Raw genomic sequence first — 22,601 nt, forward strand, 5'->3', positions numbered from 1 at the left:
TCGCACAGAGTCAGACACAACTGAAGCAGTTTATCACGCACACACGTGATTGTTAAGGGTTCATGCCACACTTACCTATAAGTATCCTATTCAAAGAAGAAAATTAGTCCTGCTGTAGAAATAAATGCTGTTTTCAAGACAAAAAGTGAGTGAGTGCAGTGCCCTGGCTCACGTAAGAACAGTGAGCTTCTGGTTTGCCAGGACGTTTAAAAGCTGTTAGGCTGGCCAAAAAGTTCCCGAATGTTGGAGAAATTTCTGGCCAACCCAATATTTGATTGAATGAGTGGGCTTGCTTAGTAAACCACAAGATTATTTGTTAAATAAAGGCACCTGACCCTTGGGGAGAGGTGCAGAGTTTCCTGGCTGTGACCAGGTGCCCACCAGGTGCTTTTAGGCTATGTTCCAGGTTGACTCAATGGACAGCGGAGCTCAGGGCTGGAAGGAGGTTGCTTGGCTTCAGTTGCTGGCAGGGGAGTGGGGAGATGGTGAGGGATAAACAAGAGAACCTTGGGCAGGGGCACCTCTGCACCACAGAAGCAGGTGAATTAAGGGCCTCCCTGGTGGCTCAGCTGGTAAAAGACCTGCCTGCAGGGCAGGAGACCCCAGTTCAATCCCTGGTCAGGAAGTGCCCCTGGAGAAGGGACAGGCTCCACACTCCAGTTTTCCTGGGCTTCCCTGGTGGCTCAGACAGTAAAGAATCTGCCCTCATGTAGGAGACCCAGGTTTGACCCCTGGGTTGGGAAGATCCCCTGGAGGAGGGCATGGCAACCCGCTGCAATATTCTTGCCTGGAGAATCCCCATGGACAGAGGGGGCTGGCGGGCTACAGTCCACGGGGTCACAAAGAGTCAGACACAACTGGGCAAGGAAGCACAGGCATTAGAAGCCCTTGTCTGGGGCCAGCCAAGCTTGCCAGTATAATTGAAAGATCGCTTGAATGGGGAGTGGAAAAACAATAGTCTTCCTCATTTGCCAAAAAAGTCCTTCCCACCCTTCCCATTTTTCCTTAATTTTCCATAATTTAGTCCAAGTCCCAGTTCTTGTAGGGCTTCTTGATTTCCCTTCCCCGGCAAACACAGGACGCAGTTGGAAACTATATTCCCAAACCTCCCCTGGAGTCGTGTTTGCTCTTACACCTCTGGGTCCCTTTAGGACCCACATTCCAGAAAAAGGCTTTCTCTGGATCCCCAGGAGCAAGTGCTCAAGGGACCCGTAGGAGCACCTGCTCCTTTGGAATGTTGTTGGGGGAGCTCGTGGTCTTGACGGGCAGCTTACCGGTTCTTCCTGTCTGCTTTGTCATTTGACACCCAGGACGGTGTTTCATGGGCCCATTCAGGAGCCCTCTGCCCGTGTGTTGAGCATCACACGAGCCCACCGTTACAGCTTCTCTTTGCTCGTGTTCCCATCTCGTACCCTGCAGCGTCCCCTGAGTTTCCCGGTGGTTCGTGTTTAATTCTCTCTCTCCATCTCCTTTGGTGCCGCCATCGTTTCACTCTCCCGGGAGAGCTTATTTAAAGACAATCACGGTGGCTGCTCTGTGACCACTTCTGTCTTCCTTAGAACGGCAGGAAGGGCCACGTGTGCAAGTCTGAAGTGGCACCAGCCTTTCTTCGCTCGCCCCCATCCTGTTAGAAGCAGGGCTCCGTCAGCCAGCCAGTGGCCGAGTTTCTCACCAACACTTGACTCCATTGCTTCTTTCCTCCGCCAAGTCCCTAGCTGCTGATCGCAGACGCCTCCTCTGAGCTCCTTTCCTGGGATCCCTCCTGCCCCCTTCAGTCTCTCCGGAACCTAATCTTCACAGCAGGAGCCCTCCCCCACCGCGGATTCCCAGAGATGAACTCAGCAGATGTTGATTCCCATCTGGAATGTATTTAATGTTTGCCTGCTTGTGGAATGCAGTATTTAAAGTGTGCGGATGGATGAATGCTAAAAAAAAAAAAAAAAAATGCATAGGCTCTATGAGAAATGAGCTTCATCTTTAATTTTTTTAATGAGGAATTTTATTACCTTTTAAATAGTGAATTGTATGTAGAAATATCAGGGGTTTTTCTTCTATATTATTGAGTACTCATAAAATGGAACTAAACTGTGTGTTTGGCCAGAAGCTAGGATAATATATTAACAGAATGAATGGAATAACAGAATGAATGGAAGGTGGTAATATCTGGGATTTATGAGACGGTTCTGGATAGTATTTTCTGGCAAAATATACAATAACCTGTATGTTATCATCTCAATCTGCTGGATTGGACAACTTGTAAAATAATTATTTATCCTCATATTTCCCAAACTTGGACTACTACCATAGGATAAAATAGATATTCTGTATACCCAAACTATATTTTTCAAAGATAAGATAAAATAATGCATTGTTATTCCTAATATATCTTTTAGCTATGGATGGAAAACCAAAGCTTCACTGTCTAAACAGGACTTCTGCTTAGAACCTAATAGAATAGGCTTTCGGGGGGGAAGGGGGCATAAAATGTGTTAGTCTGAGTGATCTGCTTCGTGTTTCATGGAGGGAAAGGTCTTTCCCAGAAATGTTGATTTCAGCCTTTTGCACTCTGATAACTAGAACTTAGAATAGGACTTTATAGATTTGGCTCTGTTTCAGAAAGCAATGGACATAAAATTCTCCTATCCAAAATAGGAGGGGATGCATTTTAGTTTAAGAAAATCCTCCTCCCTTTCCAATTGCAAAGGGAGACATTACAAGCTTCACGATGCCAAAGCCTGGGGGCGATGCTAAAGGAAGGCTGTCTTATCTCTCCTTCTGTATTTTCTAACACCTGCCACAGAATGAACTGGCCAACTAAAGTCATTTCTAGTATAAACTCAGACAAGTGTGTTTCACAGCCAAGCAGGGAAAGAACAAGTGCATGCTGGCATTTGGTGTGGGCAGAGGGCATGTTCTCCACCAGGTGCCAGGCACGCGGAGGACAGTATCCTTGGTGACCAGCTGCCTGGTATCTCCCTGGGTTGACAGAAGACCCCTCCTCACTTCCCCCCTCCCCCCACTCCAGCCTGTCACGGAGCAGCCTCAGTATGTAACCTTAACATCTTTCAGATAACCTTCCCTGAAAAGGAAATTTATCCACAGGAATCCAGGCCAAACAACTAGTAGAATAGAGCCATCTGAAGTTTTTAATAATGAGTTCAGGGAAACAGATGAAAATTTTCCTGGCACAGTTAGCATGCATGTTTCACAAGAAATCAAAAAATAATTTTCCATTTGAGAAAGAAAAACTGACTGTAATTGTTAAAGCATAAAACCTTGGACTTCACATACTCCTGCAACAAATACCACCTTAGAGATATCCTAGAAAAGAAAGACCCTTTTATACATTCCCCCAGGGACCTCACATTCTTTAGGTGAGATCCTCAAAGCAAGCACCCTGGGGAATTCCATGCGTGTCGTGACTCCATTTTTATTTCCAGTGCCTAGCCATATACTTCAGTAGCTGTGTTCATTATTTATAACAGGTCCCTATAACAATTGAGCTAGTGTTCAGTTATCGATGTGATACTATGAAGTGCTTTTGATAAGATGATATACACCTAATAACAAAGTTATTTTTCTTACTTGGTTGTGCTGTGTTTTGTCCTGAAACCCAGTTCTAAAGAAGTCTGTATACAAGGTGATGGAGAAAGATGTTTCTTTTAGGAGCCAGAACCTGCATTCTGGGTAGGCTACCCCCTGGGGGGCTGGCTGTGGTCCCAGCATTTGAGCCTGAGCCAAAGTCTTAGGACCCAGCTTCCACTGAATCTGAGTCTCAGAGGCTCACCTCCCCAGTTGGGGTAATCCCCTGGGACCCCCATGGTGGGCTTTTCAACCTGGAACTCTCTGAAGACCATTGGAGATGCTTTAGGGGAAGCTTGTGAGGGCATCCCCCCACCCCAACCCCGGCCTCCCACTGCACCATGACCAAGTCATCCGTCAATTGGTTTGGAGTTAGAAGTCATGTAAAGTTTCCTTTGGAGGGGAAAAAAAAGCTGACTACCTAAAAAAAGAGGTGAAAATAGAGTTTGGGGGAAAAGCCCCATGCATGGTAGCTGAAATTCCCTTGTGTGAAGATAAGAAAGGGATTCTCATCAGTTGGGCCACATGGGAGGTGGAGTTACATAATAAAAGGAAAGGCTATTTCTAAGCAATATGTAGCACTCTTTATCAAGGTGCCTTAAACACCCCCCAGATTAGTTTGTGTTTATACATCTCACTTTTCTTTAGCAAATATTTATCAAATGCTTGTTTGCTGCACACTGCACTGTGCGACCAGACACGGGGGAGCAAAGGGCCATAATCCCCATCCTTCTAGAGACTTTTGGCAAAACAGACACAGAACCTTCCAGGCAAAATGAATCAATTACAGAACTATGCAGTTACAAGCTGCGGTAAGTGCTATGAATGAAAAGCGTTGGGTAAGAGCTCGTGCCCACGAGGCCCTCCTCTCCGTCCCCATGCACGCAGAACGTCTCACACACACAGCCACGCCAGGGCCACACGAGACCGCCAGCCCTCGCAGAGAAAAGCTTCATGAACCCACTGAATGGAAGAGCAGCCGATGGGGATCCCCAAGACCCCTTCCCTATAGGATGTTTCCAGCCTTCCTCACGGAAAAATCAGCTTAGTGAACCAATAGCTAGATGACTGCCTGGGGTTATTCCATGCGTGCAGTTGGCTGGTTACCTCAGGTGCCCCCGTCTTGGTTTCTGGCAGAGTCTGAGCTTCATTTCCTCCTAGCCAGGCCACTACAGCTGTGAAAAGGCTGCCTGTGCTTTTGGACCGCTCCCCAGCTCGGGTGCAGATTCTCACCACCTGCCCACATCTGGATAACGAAGTTACCAGCTGGGCCACGTGGGAACCTGCGCTCAGTTGCTGGGGGCTCCACACACAACAGGCGACTCGGCCAGTGCGGCGGGGGGGGGGGGGGGGCAGTTGCTGGTGAGCTGCAAGGTTCAGGGGAACTGATAGAGATGCATGTTTGTTTCCTGGGGCTGCTGGAACAAAGTCCCATGACCGGGGGATTAAACAACAGAAATATGTTTTCTTACAGTTCCGGGAGCTGGAAGTCCAGTGGGGGTCAGCAGGGCGGGCACCTTCTGGAGGCCCTGCGAGAGGGGCCATCGAACGCATCTCACTAGTTTCTGGGGGTTGCGGCAGTCCTGGGCCCTGCGTGTCTCTGACGTCACGTGTTGTTCTACCTCCGTGTCTGTGTGTCCCAGGCCTTCACGAAGCGTTCTTCTTCCTGTGTGTTCTGTGTGTCTATCTTCCCTTCTTTTAAACACACTGCTTATTGGATAAGAACCTGCCCTAATCCATGATGACCTCATCTCAGTTATATCTGCAAAGACCCTATTTCCACATAAGGTCACATCAAGAGGTTCTAGGTGGACGAGAATTTTGAGGGGGACCCTATTCAACCCAGTACAAGAAGAAACTGTTCTCCCTACCCATTGACCCCTGTCACCCTGCTTATTTCCTTTAACAGCTTTTTTTTTCCAATGTGAAATTCTTAATTGGCTCCCTTCATGCAAAACAAGTTTACTGAGGGCCAAAGGTAGAACAGGGATGGTACAAAGACCCTGGTGTCGAGAGTCTGCCTTTTGGTCTAGGAAGACAAACAGAGACATGTTTTAAGGTTCTGCAGAGAAACATAACCAATAGGATACATATATGTGGGTGGCTGCTGCTGCTGGGTCACTTCAGTCGCGTCCGACTCTGTGCGACCCCAGAGACGGCAGCCCAGCAGGCTCCCCCGTCCCTGGGATTCTCCAGGCAAGAACACTGGAGTGGGTTGCCATCTCCTTCTCCAATGCATGAAAGTGAAAAGTGAAAGTGAAGTCGCTCAGTCCTGTCTGACTCTTAGTGACTCCATGGACTGCAGCCTACCAGGCTCCTCTGTCCATGGGATTTTCCAGGCAAGAGTACTGGAGTGGGGTATATGTGGGTGGATGGATAGGTAAATATAGATGTGTATATATATATGTACACACACACAGATTTAATGAATTGGCTTGCAGTGATTGTAGAAGCTGGCAAGTCTTAAAACTGTAGGGTAGGCTGGCATCATGGAGACCCAGGGAAGAGCGGATATTGCAGTTTGATTCTAAAGATGGATCCTAGCAGAATTCCTTCTTCAGGGTCAGTGTTTTTCTGTTAAGGTCTTTGAGTCGATGAGGCCCATCCACATTACAGGAGCTTTACACAAAATCTACTGATTTAAATGCTCATCTCATCTTTAAAAAGTGCCTTCCCAGAAACATCCAGAATCATGTTTGCTCACATATCTAGATGATGGTACCAAATACTAGGCCTAGCCATGTTGACACATAAAATAGGCCATCACAGTATGTATAAGGTGTTAAAAAGAGCTATGGGGGGGAATTAAGTAGGGTAGAGGAGTATAGCAGTGGAGGGTGGGAGTGTGTATCTTAGGTGGGGCCTTCTGGGAAGACCGTCCAGCAAAGGGGTTGTGAGCAGAGGCTTTCGTGGAGAAGTGAGCCACGGCGATGCTGGCCAGGAACAACCCACGGAGATGCACCTTGAGGAGGACCCGCTCGGCACGCTCACACAGAGGCACAGGCTCAGTGCGGCCGGGACAGAGTAGGAGATGCCTGGGGAGGCCGCTGGGCCCACGGAGAGCCTCAGGGGCCTTTGTTAGGACTGCACGCTTCCTTCTGGCCCAGAGCAAGGTCTTGAAGGGGCAAAGGCGGAAGCAGGGAAACCCGCTGGGAACAGTTGAAGGAAGTTCCTTGTTTCCTGACTGTTTCCCTCCATGAGAACTTGCTGCTTGTCTGGTGTCTGCTTCCTCGTTAGACTAGAGACTTTGGGGGAAGGAACTTTCTGTTTTTCTCTGCTGTATTCCCAGCATCTGCTCTCATGCCCAGGACACAGTAGGACTCTGATCAATGTTTTATAGTGAATTTGATAGAATTACACATTTAGTCTTCCCCAAACCCTATAAGGCAGGTACTTTTATCATCTTTAATGTAGTCATACACTGAGAGTTAAAATAGCATGCCCAAGGTCACACAGCTAAAACATTTGTAACAGGTATATTTCAAAGCATGTTAATTTACCATCATATTCATCCTATAGGATACATACAGCTCAGCCAATCAGCCCACATTCTCCCCACACATTGGAATCAAACATGACTGCAGAGAACGGGCCTCCATGATACAGAAGGCCAAGATCACCCACTTGCTTCCACAGTGTAATTTCCTAATGTATATGGAATTGCCAACTTTTCTGACCTTCTGATACAAGGTGACTAGCAAATGCACAGAGACTATCAACATATATTCTCAAGGAAATGAAAGACGTACAAAACTCTTATAGTTACTATTACATGGTATTGGGTATGGCCCAAAGATAACTGGGAATTAAGACTCAAAGAGAAATACAATAGATTAAACAACACATTCTCTAAAAGAAGGAAACATGTTATTCTTCAGAGAAGGCTTTTTTTCTTTTCTAATAGGAATATATCAGATGATTATTAGTCACTGACCAACATACAAAACCATTTCTTAGGAAGCCTCATGGAGAAAGGGAGCAGAAGAAAGCATGTTTTCACTCACTGTCTCTGCAAGGGGTTGATTTCCTGAGCTTCGAGTGTGTGTCGGATGGGTGAACTTAAGGAAAGGATAAAGCCTTGAGTAAACAGCCAACCAGATCATTAAGATCAGCAGCTTTCAAACGTTTTTGACATTGACTCAGTAGAAAAACACACATTCTGCACAGTAACCCAACACTAGTAATAACTGAAACAGATTTCATAAGATTTACCCTTACTATGTAATGATGCAGTCATGTGTTCTCGGCATGATTACATTTAAAACAAAAATCCTCACAAACACTAAATTGATTTTATGACTTAGAAGGAGGGGCAGCCCATAGTCTGAAAAGCACTTGCTTGGGCCACCTGCTTCTCAAACTTTACCGTGTCCCTGAATCAGAGTCACAGAGCAGGGACGGGGCTTTGCAGGTGAGGATTCTGATTCCGCAGCTCTGGGGAGGGTACGGCCTTAGACTTGCATTCTAACAAGCTCCAGGTGACGTCACCACTGCTGCTCTGTGACCACACTGAGTAGGAGGGACCCATCTGTCGTGCAGGAGTGTTACTCTGGGCTTTAGATAGGATCAGGAGAGGATGTGATTAATTTAGGATTCTGACAGGAGTCAGGGATGCACATATGGCTATTATAGTCCAATTACACAATCCCTTGTGCCTACTACTTGCTCAAGAAAATATGGTTTCCTTGGGAAATGCCACATCCGAAGACACCTTCAAATAAAACTTATCTCACCATTAGCATTCGATGAGGAATCAAGTTGAAAGCTAGCGAAAGGGGAAAGAAGTGTCTAGAGGGAGAATGGAGACCCCGCTGGGGACTTGGGAGGATGGCGGACGCCAGCTTTGTGCAGGTTGCTAATATTGGGCAGGCCTGGCTCCCAGAGACGGGACAGAGAGGAGGTCCCGGCAGCCGGTCGGCTCAGCTGGTGCCCGCCGTGCGCAGTCTTCACCAGCATCCCCACCCCGGGCGAGTCAGGGGCTCGGGATTCTTGGCCATCTCTGGCAGGTCTTTGGCGGGATGACAGCTTGTGTTTTGAATTCTAATTTCTCCAGTCTCTCTTCTGTGGCTTCTTATCCCCTTCTGTCTCTGACCTGCCAGCCACACGGGGAGTGGAAGCTGGGTGGAGAAATGATTAAGCCAGAAGGAAAGTTGTATCTATGGAGTCCTGTTTTGTTGTATAAACAGTTTTTATGATATGTGAGAGTGGAACTGTTTCCAAAGTCAAGTTTTGTTGGGTGTTTTCCTTTTTTTTTCTTTAGCTGTAGCCCATGGGCGTTTGGGGCGCTTTCTGCTTTGCCTCCCCCCTCCCCCCACAAATACAGTTATATCCTGGATCAGCCCCGGGTTGGCTCGGAGACCGCCGTTGACCTTCCTCCCCCAGAATCCTAGAGATAACGCACGGCGTCTCACTAGTCTGCCATCATGCCATGTGATTGAAAGCCCGTGTCCTGCAGAATACTTCTCCTCTGTACCAACGGGATCATTCATTTACAATTCAGTTAAAAATCTCAGCCAAGACCTTCCATACAGATTGTAGAGAGCCACATCCGCGGGATTTGCCTTTGGAAAAAAAATCTGGAGAGGAGAAAGGTGCCACAAATTGAATTAGGCTCAGATCGTTCAGAAAGGAAGTAACAGCTGGAAAACATTTCCGAGATCCCTCAGAGGCGCCTTCCAAAGACAGCCGCCAAGTACGCGTTTAATTCCGGGCTCATTCTTCCCGCTGTTGGCTGCTGCGGTCCTTGCCACCAGCCAGCTTGACACACTGAGCGCATAAATATTCACACGGCATGGAGTGAGAGCCTTTAGACCGACAGGATGTGGTCTGGGTGTTCCAAATAAGTGAAAGCAGCCCCGGGGACTGGCTCCCCGCAGCTCACGGGGCATCCGTCCGCGGAGGATCAAATCCGCGGCTGGCGCAGGGCTGCGCCCTCTCAGGGCCAGTCTGGCAACCCTCACCCCATTCATTGCACCCGAGTCTTCCTCTGGGGGCCTGATTACTGCATTTGAAGTTCCACTCAGCGGCCTGTCCGTGGTCAGATGGGACTGCGAGGCTACGGCCACGTGCCCCTCCAGCACCCACATGGGCATCCTTTCCTCGGGCAGGTCAGTCTCTCTCCCGCCTTTCGCTTGATTCCCGAGGTCCCCAGTGAGACCAGGGATCTGTTCTCACAGGAGAGTTGCCTTCGGGTCCCTCGGGGCTAGGGGGTGCTGGTAGGGATCCTGGGGGCATGGATGGGCCTCAGAGGAGTGAAGGACCGCCCTCTGAAGGGTAGGGAATCTACAACTGACACCCCAAAATACCAGGCCTCCCCACCCCCACCCCTCGCCGTGAGTCTGCCCAGGTCTGAAATCCTCACCACTAACTTCCCCTCTTAGGGGCCACCTGCTCCAGTTACTGCTCTCAAAAGCTGGTTCATCCACTAGCCAGCAGGTACATGGAAAACTTAGTCATCTGACTCTATATTGAGACCCAAGTTCCGTTCAGTTCACTTCAGTCGCTCAGTCGTGTCCGACTCTTTGCGACCCCATGAACCACAGCAGGCCACGCCTCCCTGTCCATCACCAACTCCCGGAATCCACCTAAACCCATGTCCATCGCGTTGGTGATGCCATCCAACCATCTCATCCTCTATCGTCCCCTTCTCCTCCTGCCGTCAATCTTTCCCAGCATCAGCGTCTTTTCAAATGAGTCAGCTCTTCACATCAGGTGGCCAAAATATTGGAGTTTCAGCTTCAACATCAGTCCTTCCAATGAACACCCAGAACTGATCTGCTTTAGAATGGACTGACCTCCTTGCAGTCCAAGGGACTCCCAAGAGTCTTCTCCAACACCACAGTTCAAAAGCATCAATTCTTCTGCACTCAGCTTTCTTTATAGTCCAACTCTGACATCCATACATGACCACTGGAAAAACCATAGCCTTGACTAGACAGACGTTGGTAGACAAAGTAATTGAGACCCAAAGAGAAAGCAATTTGGAGGGAGTTTATGATCTATAAACAGGAGGGAAAAACAGAGCTAATTTCAAACCTAAACTCCGGCAGGGCTAGTTTCAGGAAAGGAAGGTAGATTATAAGAGAATCCAAGACAGCGACCCACGGGCGCTGTCATCTCAAAGCACCTCTCCTCTAGTTCAGCGAATATTCTCCCAACACCATCACTGTGAACTGGGAGGCTTCTGAGACGCTCCCATTGCTAGCTGGGTGCCACCGCCCCTGCCCATGTCATACTAGGGGAACGTGAAGGAATGAGTTCAGCCTCGCTGGCAACAGTTCAGATCAGGGCTGTGTCTGGGTCGGAGTTGTGCCAGGGGCTTCTCCACCACCCACTCTTGCTGCCTTCAGAGACTGCCTCCTTTCTTTCTCCCATATGGAAGCTGGAAGCGGTGATGGTAGTTGTTCCAATCTGCCTCCTACCCTTCATCATAAACCACTTGAGGACAGGCATTAACATCTTCATCACTTCTGGGGAACCTAGAAGAGTTTGATGCACACACATTAACAGTTCAGAAACTGTTTGCAGGGAGCAGCCAGTTGCTAAGGATACAATCACGAGTGGCCCCCAGTTACTTCCATTCACTCAACTATTCAGCAAAGGGTGCATCGGCTGACCACTCTGGGACACGCGCCGTGTGAGTGCTGGATGTGTGATAAATATCAAGGCCAGCTCTGGCCCCCATCTTCATGGGCTTGTGAATGGAATCACAGGCCTATGAAGACACATACTGAAGCCCCATCACCTTTTAAATTTTTGTGCAAAAATTTTCCCAGGGATCTTTCATTTTACAGTTCAAAACTGGATGCTTCACTCTAGGCAACACCCCCAGACAACACTGGCCAGCAGGACAGAGCCTGTCACAAAGCCTGCGTCTCTTTCCACTGCCTCTTCTGCACTGAATGTGTGTCTACACTTGGGCTTAGCAAGCTGCAAAAGCCTGCTCAGGACGTAGAATTTTCCTGTTGAAGCAAAATTGTGCCTTAAGCAGGAGCTGAGGTCAAAATGCACTAGGAACGCCCACAATGTAAAGTGAGCACCTTCAAACAGGCTGCACCCACCTTCCCACAGGACTTGCAGCTCCTATGCAGGATGGTGCTCCCCGCCAGCCCTCACTCAGGACAGGAGGGCTGGCAGAGGGAGATGGAGACCGGCTGGGAAAGAAAACAGTTAGCCCCTACCCCCGGGGGTCGGGGCTGGGCGTTTCCCGTCCCTAACATCAAGTGAGATGCCGCTCAGAGAGGAAGACCCAGAGCAATGCAGTGCCTCTGGGAAGGTTCGAGGGCAGCTTGCTCTCTGGCTGGCCGAGTGCTGAGCTGCTGAGCTCACCAGCCTGTGCGGCTCCTGCTACTCAAGCAAAGCCCGCGCAGGCATCTCTGAGAAGATGCTCTTGGAGGCTAGGAGCGGGCTTTGCTTTCCTTCTTCATTATCTCAGTTACAGGCCCGAGATCTGCGCATCGTTGCAGACAAATCCACACCCGTGTGTGTCTCTCCCTCCCGCTCTGAAACCAAATGACCTCAGCTCTGGGTTTGCCACACATGTCTTCCAATTTTTACTTCCTTCCCCCTGGCATTCAGAAGAAATCTCTGGGTTTCCTCACAGGCATCCCCCAGACACCGGGGCTTCCCCAGTGGCTTGGCGGCAAAGAATCTGCCTGCAAGGCAGGAGCCACAGGAGACATGGGTTCAATCCCTGGGTGGGGAAGATCCCCAGGAAGAGGGCATGGGAACCCACGCCAGTGTTCTTCCCTGGAGAATCCCATGGGCAGAGGAGCCTGGCGGGCTAGAGTCCATGGGGTTGCAAAGAGTCGGACACAGCTGAAGCGACTTGAGCATGTCTCCCCCGGACAACATTAGCTGTGAAATACCAGGATGATCACAGCTCACACTTCTCTCTTCTATACCTCCAACCACCAAGGGGGAAAAGAGAGACGTGCTTGGGCATGGTGCCCAGAAGAGAAAGGATGTAGTAATCCTTACACACAGGGAGGACTCACCTGCTTTGGTGAAGTCGGAGGCCTGGCACCAGTAGCCTCTCCCTCGGAGCCTGAAGGCACCTGGTTTCTCGTCCCTGGGAAGAAGATAGGGATGCCCCCCTCCCCAGGCTGTGTGCAAGGGGTCCCGGCTTACATGTGAAAGAGCGAGGAGGTGAGAAGACCGGAGGGAGCCCAGCCCATGGCCCCTCCCTGCTCTGACCCCAACTTTGACCAGCGCCCGCCTCACACGTCCTGCCTGGCTCCCACCCTCCAGGAGCATGAATTAGCAAAGAAGTGGGTGGAGGCATCTCAGAATAGACCCCTGCTCCCTTCCAAATGGACAGACCCACAGCCCTGGCCTCTGCTGTCAGTGGGGAGCAGGGAAGAGCCAAGCTTGAGGTCAAGTTCAAGTTTAAAGGGTTTTTTTTTTAATTGGTTATAATCCTGTAATTATGTCATCAGATCACCTTATGGGAATAAATGTTGTTGACTTGAATTTTTTTAACTTTTTATTTTATATTGGAGAATAGCTAACAATGTTGTGACAATTTCAGGTGGACACCAAACAGACTCAGCCGTACATAAACACGTGTCCATTCTCCCCCAAACTCCCCTCCCATCCAGGCTGCCGTGTAACAGTGAGCAGAGTTCCCTGTGCTCTACAGTGGGTCCTTGTTCGTTATCCATTGTAAATACAGCAGTGTTTCAATGTCTGTCCAAACTCTCTGATTATCCCTTCCCCCTCTCCTTTACCCCAAGTTTAAAGTGTTTTAACTGAACAGACTTTGGTCTTAGATCCCAAAGGTGACTAGAGAGTTAGAATTTGGTCATGATTTTGTGGAAAGAGCCACAACTAAAAAAGAGGCAGGGGAGATTAAACAGAAGTTTTAAAAACATATTGTATCCCTAATAAACTTAGACTTTTCAGTAAACCAGTTACAGATGTGATGCATTTTTTAATTAGTACTTTCAAGTTCACTTTATAGTTACTTCCTTGGGGATCTATTCCGATATCATAGTTATGCACAGGAATCATCTGTTTTTTAAGTCTGCATGCGTCCAACCACCATCCAGAGCAAGTGCCTAAGAAACTGTGGATCTGAAAAAAAAATGGACATGTTCCTTCATCTTCATGAGATACAGCATCCCAGTGCCGTCAGCACCATCCATCAGAACTCCGGGCTCTGTTTGCAGAAGAGAGAAGTCTTTGCTGTAACCATCCTGGTATTTCACAACTTTGCTGGGGGAAGCATGTAAGGAAATCCAGAGACAGCGGAGATCTATTTTGAACGCCAAGGGGAGCAAAAAATGGAAGATATGCATGGCAAACCCAACGTTGAGGTAATTTGATTTCAACACGGGCAGGAGAAACTCATGCTAGTGTGGACTGGCCTGCAAAGATTCATGATTCTTGGATCTCAGGCCCATAGTTGGGATTACGCTGTTGACATTGAGGATGTCCGCATACATCTCTCTGTAATTATTCTTATTGAGATTGACTGACTCTGGGGGAAGGGCGATGATGGGATGGGAAAGAAAACAATTATTTTCTGGCCAGGTTTATCTAATTCTAACTTGTGAATTTGTGGAGGTCAGTCAGTAACACTCTTAAAATATTTAATACATGTTTCATGATTTTTTAAATCTTTTTTAAAAAATACTTAAAAATATTACAATGTCTAGTATATGTCTGTAAATAATCTCATGGGGTAGAAAAAATATAGATTAAAGAAGATTGTCCAGGGATTTCTCTGGTGGTCCAATGACTAAGACTCTGCCCTCCCAATGCGAGGGGCCCAGGTTCAATCCCTGGTCGAGGAACTAGATCCCACATGCTTTAACTAAAGATCTCACATGTAGCTATTAAGACCCAGTGCACAAATAAATACATATTAAAAAAAAAAAGATTGTCCATGAGTTGATAATTGTGAAAGCTGAGTAGTGGGTATATTGGTGTTCATTGTAATAGTCCCTCTACTTTTGTATGTTTAAAACTAAAACTGTCTATAATGAAAAGTCTTTCAAAACCACATGAAGATTTATCATTTGCTGGTTTATCCAACGGAAGTAGAGTGGAGGACAGGGAGTCTGATGTGCTGCAGTCCACGGGGTCACAGAGTCAGACGCGACTGAGCGGCTGAATAACAGTGACAAATGGACGCATCTTCTGGCTTAAGGTGGAGATCACAGTCCAGTGGGCACCTGGGAGGCAGGTTGTTTGAGGGGACACTCTGAGCCTCGTTTCTAGAAGGTCCTCACTTTACAGAGTCGCGTCTGTCCTGGAGAAGTCAGAGGCATACGCTCTGGGTGAAATGAAATCCCATCTCTGTAGGTTTTATTCTGTTTTCCTTTTTTCCTCCTTGCATAATGGGTTCAGGGTCTGTGGAAGAGGCAGACACTACTGGGCAACGTTTTCCCTCTAAAAACTTCCAGTGGACTCATCTGTTTATTGGGGGATTTGTCACAAGCATTTCCTGACCCATTTCATTCCCATGGCCAGAGGCAAAAAGGCCAGGACCAGGTTCAGCCCCCAGTGAAAAGAATTTCAAGCCCCAGCAAGCTAGGAATCTTTACAGGGAATTTGCTCCAGGCCTCTTTCCACACCTCCAGGCCCCACAGGTTTGTCTCAGCTTCTCTCTACTCCCTTTGGTCTCAAACGAACGAGAGACAAGGGTAGAGTGGGATTCTGAGTCTCATGGGGAAAGAAGCTAAGGATTTTTCTTTTTTCCCAAGTCCCATTGGCCAATTTAGCAAATTATAATTCTAAATGAAATCGAAACTTTGGGTTTCTGTAAAATAAATAAATACAGCACCTGCCATGTGGAGACATCTCTGCTATTGATGGGAACCCAGCCACTCTTCCTCTTTCTGGTACTAATGTCTGACTTTCTTCTGGAGAACCCACTTGATGTACTGGAGTATGGTAGACCCCACTGTTACCACAGAGGCGGACGCGTATATAATCCCTGCTTTTCCAGTCGTCACGTACAGATTCTTTACTGTTCTGAGCCACCAGGGGGAGTTAGACCTAAAGAAGGCTGAGCAACAAAGAACTGATGCTTTCAAACTGTGGTGCTGGAGAAGACTCTTGAGAGTCCCTTGGACTGCAAGGAGATCCAACCAGTCCATCCTAAAGAAAATCAGTCCTGAATATTCACTGGAAGGACTGATGTTGAAGCTGAAGCTCCAATACTTTGGCCACCTGATGTGAAGAGCTGACTCATTGGAAAAGACCCTGATGCTGGGAAAGATTGAAGGCAGGAGGAGAAGGGGACGACAGAGAATGAAATGGCTGGATGGCATCACTGACCAATGGACATGAGTTTGGGCAAACTCCAGGAGATGGTGAAGGACCAGTCCATGAGGTCACAAAGAGTTAGACAGGACTTAGCAACTGAACAACAGTTAAGCAGTGTCTAGAACCTCTAATATGAGCTAAATGCCATCAAAAATTTTGAGAGATTTGTGATATATGTGATATGTATGAGATGTAATGGTCTAGCGCTGTGCTGTGCTGCGCTTAGTGGTTCAATCGTGTTTGACTCTTGGCCACCCCATGGACTGCAGCCTGCCAGGTTCTTCTGTCCATGGGGATTCTCCAGGCAAGAATACTGGAGTGGGTTGCCAGGCCCTCCCCAGGGGATCTTCCCAACCCAGGGATAGAACCCAGGTCTCCCACATTGCAGGTGGACTCTTTACTGTCTGAGCCACCAGAAAGCCCAATGGCCCAGGGCAACTGCTTTAATAGTGGGTAGAATATACCTTCATGGTGTTTAATGATGGACAGGCTTGGGAACAGAGTGATGTTGCTAATCCCCGTGGACGTCCACAAGGCCTCAACAGCAAGAGTTGTTTGGGGACTTAAAAGCCCAAAGATGGGAGCTTTTGAGCAGCTCAGGACCGATTTCCTAGAATGCCCTTGGTGGTGGCTGGAACCCATGCCAAATTCATGACCACATCTATGACCCAGCAAAGACTGCTTCGCCTCCATGTTGACAGGACCATGACAGTATGCTCTCTCCCAGAGAATCAGAAAATGATTCTTGCAGCCTCAGAGAAGCCTCCAAAGTGAGTTGCGTGGTATAATGTTGGCACCCCAACTTCACCACCTGAAAAGACCCATGTGATTTCTTGCAGTTGGTGAATCTAGTTAGCAGTGAGAAAGACAGAGAGGTAGTCTGTTGGCAGAACTGGCCAAAAAAACTCAGGTAGGAGACTCTGGGATAGATTTGGGAAGCCAGGAGTGATGTAGGTGTGACCCACAGCCCTTAAAATTAGACCCATGAGGCAGAGACTGCTAACTGTCCTTAACCTTCTCCTTTAGTAATAAAACTGGTTTTTAGCTGGGACTTGTGATCATACAAAATCAAGACTACATTTCCCAGCCTCCCTGGCAACTAGAGATGTCATGTGACAAGCTACCAGTCAAAGAATGTGAGCAAAATTTTATGTTTAACTTCCAGAATGTGTCCTTAAAGGAGGAATACATTCTCTTTTCCTCTTTCTTGCTGGCTGGGATTTAGATGTAATGTTGAGAAGTTAAGCAGCCATTCGTACACCATGAATTGGACTATTGTTCTTCGATTGCTAAATCATGTCCAACTCTTTGCAATCCCATGGACTGCAGCCCACCAAGCTTCCCTGCCCTTCACTACATGCCAGAGTCTGCTCAAACTCATGTCCAATGATTCAGTGATGCCATCCAACCATCCATTCTCTGTCACCCCCTTCTCCTCCTGTCCTCAGTCCCTCCTTGCATCATAGTCTTTTCCAATGGGTTGGCCAAAGTACTGGAGCTCCAGCATCAGTCCTTCCGGCGAATAGTCAGGACTGACCTCCTTTAGGATGGACTGGTTGCATCTCCTTGCAGTCCAAGGGACTCTCAAGAGTCTCCTCCAGCACCACAGTTTGAAAGCATCAGTTCTTCGGTGCTCAGCCTTCTTTATGGTGAACTCCCACATTCGTACATGGATTGTACTACAAAGGAGGGTAAAGTAGAAAGAAAATGGAGCCAGGGTCCCTGGTGATCATGGAGCCATTAGGCTAAACCTTGGCACCCCAACTCTGGACTCATATGCAAGGGAAAAATTAACTGCCATCTCCTGTAACCACTGGAATTACTGACATTTGTTAGTTTTTTTTTAATAATCGGGTCAAACAGTCTGATACAGTTAAAAACCCTCAACAGACAAATTCTCTGCCAGTGAACATTAGCGAAAACACCCAATTAGAAGACCCTCCAAAACCGTGCTCGGGTCAGGGATGGACAACAGTCCTCCAGCACCTCACCCCAGGATAGGTGAAATGGGTTCTGAAAGGGCCAGAGTTATCTTTCTCTGGCCGTGGCACTGGGCAGCTTTGAATGGCTGCTTGCTCTCATTCTTGCTTTTCTTCCTATTCCAAGGCTCTAATCTTAGGGACTTCCCTGATGGTCCAGCGGTTACGACTCGGAGCTTCCAAGGCAGCGGTCATAGGTTTGATCCCTGGTCAGGGAATGAAAATACTACATGCCGCGTGGTGCAGTCAAATAGAAAAAAGAAAAAGAAAGGAAAAAGTCTTTAAGAAAAATGGGCTCTAATCTTAGAAGGGAAGTGGTTAGATGCCACAACTTATGTGTTTGCCCACTTGCTCTTAGGGAACCTGCCTTCCCCTCCCCGTGTAAGTAAGAGGCCCCAACACTCGTCAGCACCCAGAGAGGGGCTGCACACCCACCCAGGAGGAGAAAACAGGTAGGAGAGGGAGATGGTAGCCCTGCGGCCGTTAGACTTGAGTGGGGGTCAGAGTCACCCGGAGGGCTCGTTAAACCAGACCAGCAGACTGACCCCACACCCAGAGCTTGTGATTCAGTACGTCTGGGGAAGGGCTAAAAAATTTGCATTTCTAGCAAGTTCTACGAGCCACGTTTTCAGAATCCGTCCTGTCGCCCAGAAATAGAAATGGTGCACAGGTGTCTTATTTCCATATTGGTCTTCTCTTTAACCAAAGGAAGTGTAACCAGGCAGAAATAACGAACACGTGCCAAAGTACTCTTCACCCACGCAGAACTGAAAAGGAGAGGGCTGAATGACAAGCGAAAAAAATCCTTCAGAATGCATCCCATTTTTACAAGCGATGAGAGTGGGAGGAAAGGGGTCCTTTCAAGGAATCTGTGCAGAGACATGTCCCCAGGGACCAAGGCAATCCTGGTGAAGGTGAGGCCTTAACCTTGGGAGGGAAGGTTTGTAGAAAGAAGCTAAGGTTTAGCTATGCGATTGAGAAAGAGGTGGGTGGAAATGAAATCAATTTTTTTAAAAAACAGAGTTACTGTGAAACTATGTGCTGGCAGGAACAAGCACAAATCTTCCCTAGGATATACACCACTTGGAAAATTAGCACATGCAACAAGACTTTATAAGCACCAAACTACTTAAAAGTTTCTGGTTATAGTCAGATCTGAAGTGTGGGTACACGGTCTTTATTCTGGAGCAGTGACGTTTGCTAATGGGATAAATGAAGGATGACTTAGTTAGTGAAGGATGACTTCAAACTTTCAAAAAATGTGCCACAGCAAAGAAAACTAACTTGAAGACTTCCAAATTTATATCAGCATTCTACCAGTTCAGGCAGAAGAGACCCCACGCTAAATATTTTCTTTTTTCTAAACACAGAATTCCTGCCAGAATTATATTTTGTTTAGTTTTCATGTCTTTCCTATCTTGTGCTATTTTAGGATGAGGAGTTATTGGGAGATGTATTCAAAAATGTTGATTACATTAAGCCAATCATTTGAAAATTTTACTTCTTTCCAAGAGGAAGTCATGTAGAACTTCTGAATTCATTTTACACCAAAAGGAATTCCTACTTCCAGGAATATTTTGGAGTAGATATTGTGACAAAATACTCCTTTTGTGAACCTTAAGATGATGGATAAAAATGTTAAAAAACAAAACAAAACATGTTTTTAAATGCCTTGACCTGGTGGGAAACTATGAGAATTACTTAGAAGTCAACAATGAGAGAGGCAAGTGGGAATTTGGGTTGGCATTTACCCGGGGTATCTGCTAGTCCCCAGTCACCTGGAAAGTCCGTTTTCATGGGCCATGCACATGTGCACTGGAAGTAAAGTCTGGACTAAAAGAGGGGGGTTATCGTTTTGTGTCCCCCTGCAAAATTCATACATTGCAGTCCTAACCCCTGGTACCAGAATGTAACCTTTTCAGACATAGGGTCACTGCAGATTTAATTAGGGGTTTTTTTGTTTGTTTTTTATTTTTATTTTATTAAGTGTTTAATGCTAATGCTGAGAAGATTTCTGTTCTTTTTTAATGAATATTTATCATTTAATTTATTTTTATTGTAGTATAATTAATCTACAATGTTGTGTCGTTAAGTTTCAAAATGGGGTCCCTCGGGTGAGCCCTACTCCGATATGACTGGTGTCATGAAAAAGGAGAACGGCACCTGGACACAGACAGGCCCGCAGGGAGAGCACCGTACGATGAGCAAAGGCAGAGGCCAGGGTGACGCGCCAACAAGCCAAGGAGGCCAAAGACTGCCAGCAAGTCCCCAGAAGTTCAGGGAGGGGGTGGAGAAGTTTCTCCATCGCAGCCTTTGGAAAGAGTCTATCCTGGGGGGCCTTTATTTCAGTCCTCTGGCCTCCAAAATTACGAGAGACTAAACTGCTGCCATTTAAGCCACCCGCTCTGTGGTGCTGGGCTTCCCTGGAGGCTCAGCTGGTAAAGAATCCGCCTGCAATGCGAGAGACCCGGGTTCGATCCCTGGGTTGGGAAGACCCCCTGGAGGAGGGAAAGGCCACCCACTCCAGGTCCGTGGTATTAGTTCTGGCAGCTGGAGCAGGCCAATCCCAGGGAATGGGGGTGGGGAGGGTGACGGGATCAGGGGCCCCCACCCAAAGCCTGGACACAGTGTGACTCGCTCAGCGGGTGAATGAAGGGGGAGAAAACACCCGCAGAGGAAGCAGTCCCGATGCGGGCACCACAAGCCTGACTTCAGACTACCACTGTGACGAGAAATACTCTGAGATGAAAATTTTGTTTTAAATGGCCCCAGGTGCGGACTTTCAGTGGTTAAGACTCTGCGTTCTCAACGCAGGGTGTACGGGTTCCATCCCCGGGTGGGGAGCTCAGATCCTTCGCACCACTGGTTGTAGCCAAAACAGAGCCCAGGTGGACAGTGTTCCCAGGCAAACAGAGATCCCTCCAGACTGAACATACTCTTAACTCCGTTCTCAAAGAAGAATCCCACGGGTAACTTTCCAAGAAATATGAAACCCTGGTCAAAAATCATTAAACACACATAAGGGAACAAGAGTGAGGGTTGATGGAAAGAATGAAGTGCTGAAAGAGAGCCACGAAGAACACAGACATGGAAACTTTAGATGCAAAATGTGATTTTAGGAGAAAGGCACTAAAATCATGAAGAGGAACATGAGATTATCAAATTTGATCAGGGAAGTTTGGGGAAGAACCAGAAAAGTTCTATAATTGAAAAATATAACCATTATTTAAAAAAATAAAATGGACGCTCTAAATCAAAGGTGAAATATAGAACTGATTAACTAGAAGAGAGATCTAGAAGAAATCATGCAGACTACAGACAAAGAGAAAAAAATGAAAAATGTGAAGGCAAAGACGTATAGGGCAATATGACTAAAATGCAGCTGATCAGAATTCCAGAGGGAAGTATTAGAAAGAAAATGACAAGGCAACAACCAGAGAGAAAACGGCTGAGATGTTTTCCTGAATTATTGAAGACAGCATTTCTCAGATTCAGGAAGCCAAAAAGAAAAAAGAAAAAATGCAGTTAAATGGAAAACCCACCCACATATACACCATAGTAAAATTGAAGAAAACCAGGAGATCCAAAAACACAGATACAGGGAAGACTAGAGAAAACTCTCATTATTTGCAGAATATATAATCTATTTTTTAAGAGATCATAACAAACAAGACTAACTAGGGGTTTCAGTGAAGTGAGCAGATACAAGATCAAGATACAGATATCAGTGGCTTTGCTGTGTGCCAGCCAGAAACAATTAGGACATCATTTTTAAAAGGTTCAGTTCTCCATGGCAACAAACACTGTAAAGGATCCAGAAATAAACCTAACAAGGTATGTGATCTTTTCATAGAAACTATAAAACTTTGCTAACAAATGTTTAAAAACATACTCAACAAATGGTGGTAAATACCATGCTCTTGGATAGAAGGACCCAGGATTGTAAGGTTTTCTATTTCCCCAAAATTAATATAGACATTCAGAACAATCTGAAACAACATCCCAACAGGAGTTTCTTTGACAAGCTCATCCCAAAATTTTAAAAGAAAAGTAAAAGCACAAAATGAGCCATGCCAATTTTAAAAACAAAAGAGAAAGATTTGCCCAATCAAATACTAAAACATATTATAAAGCCAGCATAATTAAAAGGGCAAGTATTTTATATTAATAAGTGAATAAATAGAAAAATAAATCAAGGATAAACTAAGTATCAGAGACAGACTTATGTATATATATCAAATTTTATTCCATAATAAAATTGGCACTTCGAATCATTGAACAGATCATCAATACATGTTAGAATGTAAGCTTTCCATTTGGAAAACTAAGCCTGGGCCTTCAACATCACAGTTCAGTTCAGTTCAGTTCCATCACTCAGTCGTGTCCGACTCTTTGCGACCCCATGAATTGCAGCATGCCAGGCTTCCTGTCCATCACCAACTCCCGGAGTTCACCCAAACTCATGTGCATCGAGTTGGTGATGCCATCCAGCTATCTCATCCTCTGTCGTCCCCTTCTCCTTCTGCCCCCGATCCCTCCCAGCCTTAGGGTCTTTTCAAATGAGTCAACTCTTCGCATGATGTGGCCAAAGTATTGGAGTTTCAGCCTCAGCATCAGTCCTTCCAATGAACACCCAGGGCTGAGATCCTTTGGGATGGACTGGTTGGATCTCCTTGCAGTCCAAGGGACTCACAAGAGTCTTCTCCAGCACAACAGTTCAAAAGCATCAATTCTTTGGCGCTCAGCTTGCTTCACAGTCCAACTCTC

The 22,601-nt window shown here is 46.8% G+C and overlaps 1 long non-coding RNA gene across 1 annotated transcript; it reads left to right on the forward strand.

Annotated features, from left to right (window-relative positions):
- Positions 1 to 805: 805 nt before the first annotated feature.
- LOC120880881 lies at positions 806 to 21,983 on the forward strand. Its single transcript, XR_005725143.1, has 3 exons — positions 806 to 914; positions 10,018 to 10,033; positions 21,972 to 21,983. It is a non-coding gene; the product is annotated as an uncharacterized LOC120880881 (long non-coding RNA).
- Positions 21,984 to 22,601: the final 618 nt, after the last annotated feature.

This window comes from Oryx dammah, unplaced genomic scaffold (genome assembly GCF_014754425.2).
Source record: "Oryx dammah isolate SB20612 unplaced genomic scaffold, SCBI_Odam_1.1 HiC_scaffold_22, whole genome shotgun sequence".
NCBI classification, from domain to species: Eukaryota; Metazoa; Chordata; class Mammalia; order Artiodactyla; family Bovidae; genus Oryx; species Oryx dammah.